General features: G+C 40.5%; 1 pseudogene; it reads left to right on the top strand.

The window, feature by feature from the left end:
- The window catches only part of LOC109974369 (angiopoietin-2-like), a 31,431-nt pseudogene that overhangs the window by 5,469 nt on the left and 20,091 nt on the right, over positions 1–5,871 (top strand).

Below are 5,871 nucleotides of genomic sequence, written 5' to 3'. Positions count from 1 at the left end.
TTCATCATTAACATGAACAAATTGAAATCTTTCCGATAAATAAGAATTTAAGGAACACAGTAATTGTTGGCTCGATTTAAGTGCTGTGTTCAGCGATTAGAAGGGTCAACTGAAGGCTAACATTTTGATTTTATTTCAGGATTTCAAAACGAGGAATTGCAAATGCCAAAGCTCTTCCTGTGCTCATGCCACATCCCACTCTCACTCACCACAAAACAGCCTGTTTTTCTGTCCATTCTTTTTTTCTGTTTCTATCTTTCCAACCTCGTTACTTTTATCTGGACCATGCTGCAGCTCTGAGATGATGAATGTGTCTCATCTCACACCTTGACTCATAGACCATCTGATCTTAAACTCTGTCTTGCTAATGCTCTCCTGACATACAGTCAGAAATGCACTTACTTCCCTTGTGCACACTAACTGATGATCAGTCTATGAAGAGATCTAGGTTCTACGGGAAGCATCCCATGAGGCCACAATGTGTATTTTTGAGAAACAGGAAGAGACAGAGACAGTGAGAGAGTACACACACTTTTCATCATGCGCACATTCCTGCACACAATCCACAAAGTCTGGGCTAAACTGTATAATAGAAAAATTTTAAAAATCACATATTGTGGGTGCTCAGTATTATACATTGGGCATATTCTCTGGAGCATGTAATACAGTATACAGTATCCTCTCTTGTTGTCATGAAAGAGATGCAGTTTAATTACAGTTTAATTTCTGCTGACACATACCTCACCCTGTTGCAAGCTTTGCCACATAATATCTAGAATGAAGACAAGGATACCATCTATCTTCCACCAGGCCATAGTGATGCATAAATGATCGCAGATAGCATGACCCTACAGAGCCCCTTTTAGATATGCATGAGGGTATACTGACCTCTGACTCCAGATGACAAATCTTTTCAGCATCTTGTGGAGTTTATTAATTTAATCTGCATAATTGTGGGGAGCAACTGGTGACATGTATATGGAAGAGTGTTAGGCATATGTGTTGGTGAGTAACCTGACCCTAACCTCATCCTAACCCTAACCATGTTGATACCCTAAAATTCTGTGATTTTACCTTAGGGACTAGCTTCTGGTCCCCACAAAGATGGCTGAGTCCCCACAGTGTGAGTGTATTAACAGGTTTCAGTCCTCATGATGTAAGTAATACAAAAACACACACACACACACACACAGACATGAACTTATTAATCCACCATATTCCACAGAGGAATTTATAATGTACGAGTGCAACAGGACTGCATTAGGTGTTCCAGAGTACCCCTTTGGTGTTTCCAAGCAGAACTAGTGCTTGTTCTCTTTGCACTAACCCAAAACACAATCCCCCATTTAGTCCAATGCTGCCCTCAGGAGTTGGATATGAGTGTGCTTTTGTTAGTACTACTTTTAAGAGCCTGTGCAGATTATGCCAATACAAAAGAATTTCCCAGAGATCAAGGTGGCCTGGTTACCCCTGGTGATGTCATTTCCTAGCCAAGTAATGTTTTATTAGGCCATTACTAAAATGTCTTGCTCAGATTACTCTTTACATGCTATCCAACTGGTCTCCATTTTTCTTTCCTTAAAAATGCACCTCTTTCCATTGTAAAGAATCTAAAATGAGTGTTGACTATCATCCTCATTAGAACAAAACATATTTTATTAAGTGCTTCTAGTGGTCCTGTATCTAGGCATGCACATATTTTGTTGTTTTGTTTGTTTGGCCACTCATTTGCTATAGAGAAATGTGAAGTTGGCATCACACTGTGTTGAAGTTGGGGTAAATGCACCATGTTTAGAGCATCACACTCATTAGCATTCATACAGTATATACACTACATTAATCTAGAAGTTAATATCATATTATTTGCCAGCAGACACACAACTTAAATGCTTCTCCCATCCTCTTTAATTGTAGCTAAGAACAAATGTGCCAATTGGCTCAAAAATTAATACGTCAACTGACAACTCCTATAATTTTTGCAGCAATGATCCTTCTTTGTCCCTTTTAGACACAATAAGACAGAATTACATTACAGATTTATTAACTGGCTGCATAGCGCAGTGGATGACACAGCTGCAGTTAATGCAATTTGCAGTGGGAGATGGTGTGTATTAAGAGCTTGAGAGTGGCCTATATCACAAAATACTGTATTAAACTGTGACTTCTGTATAGAAGGCTGTTTATGATGCAGGGACCTTTAGTTCCTCTTTTGGAGTTTGCTTTGAGTTGCTTCATAATCTCATTTTTTTCTGCTGTCTCAATTGTCCTAAAGTAGCTAAATATGAGAAATGGATTTAGAGTGCAAGAGGAAGGAACAGGAAGAGTTTTAAACAAAGAAGGAGTTAGTGAGAGAGATCAAAAAGAAGTAAGAGACAAAGAGTGAAAGATTACTAGCAGACAAAGAATTTAATTGCAGATTCATCTCTATTTGCCCACTTGGATTAGTTTTTTTTCTTCATAAAAATAGAAAAACCCCTCTGTGGTGGCAGTGCATTATCATAATCTCTTTCCTCCCTGAGATGGGCATTTGTAATGGAAATAAACAATCAGTCGTTTGAATTCTCTTCAGTTTTTGTGGATAGCCACTCACTAGTTAGATAATTTTGAAAACTTTCTCCATACAGACTTCATTTTGCAGTTATATGGTTTAACAAATATCCCCAAGAAAAGCTATAAATCCCCAAGCAAAGTACTAGATATTAATGTTCACCAGTTCAATACTCTACTTTGCTTTATTGCAATGACAAATGCCATTGCTCGTTAAACATCAAACAATATTCCGTTGTTGATGGCAGAAAAAGCCAAATTTGTCTTTCAGATGCCATTTGCTAAAACTGACCACATTAAAAAGAAAATCTATTGAAGTAAGATGTGTGCCATCCAATTTTTACTCCAGCTGTAATGTATGACGGGTGTTTGCCAGTGCTTCTTTCTCTGAGCTCATGATTGATTACAAAGCACAGGTGACTATCCCTGACATCCAGCGTATAAATACCATCTGCTCTTTCTAAAATCCCACTGAAATGCCTATATACTGCATCATTTTATTAATGTGAGGTCGATATTTGCCTGAGGTAGACCTGCAGATGGATAGATGGGTAGCGAGACATTGGCATTGCCCTGAGGACACTGAATTTCATGACTTTGTCTCAGTACCTGAGAAGATAGAGGTGACAAAGATAGATCACTAAGGCTGGCACTTTCTCATTGCATCGAGAAGTCAATAAACATACAGGGACATTACCTCCAAAAATATGGTTAACACCACAATGTGACATTGTGGATAACATTCTCGGTGTTTGCTTATTCTCTTTACAGCTGGAGAATTTCATTCAGGAGAATGTGCACTCTGGGATGGAGGAAATGAAGTGAACAGTGGTGCACACCCAGCTGCCATGTTTGAGATGGAACCAATCTTCTCAACCAATCAATGGAGCAGGCTCACAAACTGACCGATGTTGAGACCCAGGTGAGCCCAACAGGAAGCATTTCGGTGAACCTGGGACAACTTGGTTGCAGCCAATCCAAATGAACAACCATGCAAAAACAAATGATTTCATTTGCAAAAGACTTGGCAAATTGCTAATTAAATACTACTCAGATGTATCCCACTGAGAAGCCATGCCCCAAGGTGGCGGCAATCGCTTTAAAACAGCTGGTATTTGGTTCTACAGGCTCTGATTGACACAATGAGGTGAGCTTGGTGTCTGACAACAAGCCAATTAAAACAAAGCTCAGCAGCACAACACAGATGTCTCTTCAATCATGCCACAGAGCTGTCATTACAGATTGGGCTTGTTTTGGTCCTCAGGCTTTCTTTTTCTCTTATCAAAGTCCCTATGAAGCCACAACCTGTACAAATATCTGAGCCGCTTTGTTCACATTTTTGTTTTAACTGTAACTTCAAAACATGTCACAGGTGCGTATGAGATAGTTCCTGCTCAGGTTTTCACAGTAAGAATTAATTCAAAGAATGAGCATTATGAGCCTTGTGATATTTAATATGACTGCATATCCCCAAAGTTCCTTTTTATGATTTCAACTAAGCTATTTTTCCCCAACATCAGTATCATCAGCATCTCTCATCACTCCCATCCATACTTCTGCCTGTGCAGAATAGAGTTATTCTTCTGTTTTATTTATCTGTAGGCGTTAAACCAAATAAGTCACCTTGAGATCCAGCTGCTTGAGTAGTCGCTCTTCACTAACCAGCTGGAGAAACATATTCTCCTGCAGACTCAGGAAATGTCACGCCTCAGTGAGAAAAACAGGTGAGTGTTCACACACTTCAAAAGATTATTCAGGCAAGTACATTTTATACACTTCAAGACTTCCAGGGTGGTTTTGCTAGGCACTTCACTTTTACAGTAGATCCATTATGTTAGCTTAAGTACTAGATGCTGGAACTAGAGTAAAATGGTTAAGTGGTTAAATACATTTTGTTCTAAGATCTGGACATCATTATGTACTGCTGTGGCTGCTCTTTCTAGAGATCACCCTTTAGCCTAGAACTACAATACAGCTACCATAATATGGATTTTTACTTGGATTTTCTATTTGTAAGGCTTTAGTTACTGTAGGTGATGCTATTTTATTTGCTCACTTAGCTGCTGCTTGTATTATACTGATTCCAAACATGACTCTGGGGCTGCTACAGTAAACATAAAACATAAATCTTCCTGTGGTCCTCTCTCAGGAAAAGGCTACTTTACACTTGCAAAATATAAAGGCCTACAAACGTGTAATACTGTATTCAGTATCGCACATGGATGTGTATGAAACAGGTCCTTCTACTGAAACAACTGAAAATGAATATGTTCAATGACTCCAATCGATATGAACATGTTCATGTACATGTTCTTGTATCCAACCAGACAACTAGTGCCATATTTGTTCTTTTAGAGACTGTTATCTGCCTTTTTGGTGTGACTGTTTCAGTTGGCCTCCTCCTCAGCCTTCTCCTTGCCCGTTCTTGCCTTCAGCCCTCTTACTTGGACTCATACCACCACACGGAACTGTTAACCTTCAGACCTTCTCCATTCTGCTACCAGACTGTCATTCACCAGCCAGGTCGGTGCTCTCCTTCTGTTCCTCTCTGCTCATCGTCACCTTCTGCCTTATCCCTTCTCTTCAGCCTCAACCGCCTTTACTTGACCAGCCAGTGAGTGATCTCCACACTCCGCAGCTCGGTCCAGCAACTACCTTCATCCTACCTTCCTGTGGTCGACACTAGTGATGTCCAATTGACACCATGACACCTGTATCGAACCACTTCATCATTTGTATCGAGTATTGGTTCATTCATTCAAAGGTTCGGTTTAGTGCCATCTGGTGGTGAAATAGTATGCAGCAGAACAATGTCTGAATTATGTGATGGGTGTAACTAAGCTTTATGTGAATGATGTGAAAATGTTTGTAAAGATTGATTGGTCAGTCCAGTCTATGAAAGTATGTAGTGTAGTAGGTGGGAGAAGGCGTGCTTGGGGAAACAGAGGATGTGCTAGGATGGTAATATGTGCGTATGTAACTAGGACAGGGTGTGAATAAATACAAGGGATGGAGAATCAATCATTTTTATTCCTAGCTGGCTCCAAGGTGATCATTAGCAGCAGTGATCATACCGACAGCAACTACGCACACACCTACTACGCCGGCAAACCCACATGTTGCGCATCATCTTGGGTGGCTTTATAGTACCCCTCCGCACCTGATGACGCGTGCAGCGAGATGTCACATGACACCATATCGACGGTCTGAACTGGTCACGGGAGTCACTCAGGCCAGCTGTTTTTGCGTCGGACGTCATCAGTCACGTGTCTTTTTGGCAACGATAGAAGCCTCGAGGCAGTGGTTCGCGGAAGAGTCCCCCCC

Source organism: Monopterus albus, unplaced genomic scaffold (assembly GCF_001952655.1).
Source record: "Monopterus albus unplaced genomic scaffold, M_albus_1.0 scaffold329.1, whole genome shotgun sequence".
NCBI lineage: Eukaryota > Metazoa > Chordata > Actinopteri > Synbranchiformes > Synbranchidae > Monopterus > Monopterus albus.
The sequence above is the reverse complement of the archived record's forward strand: the minus strand, read 5'-3'. Positions and strand labels throughout refer to the sequence as shown.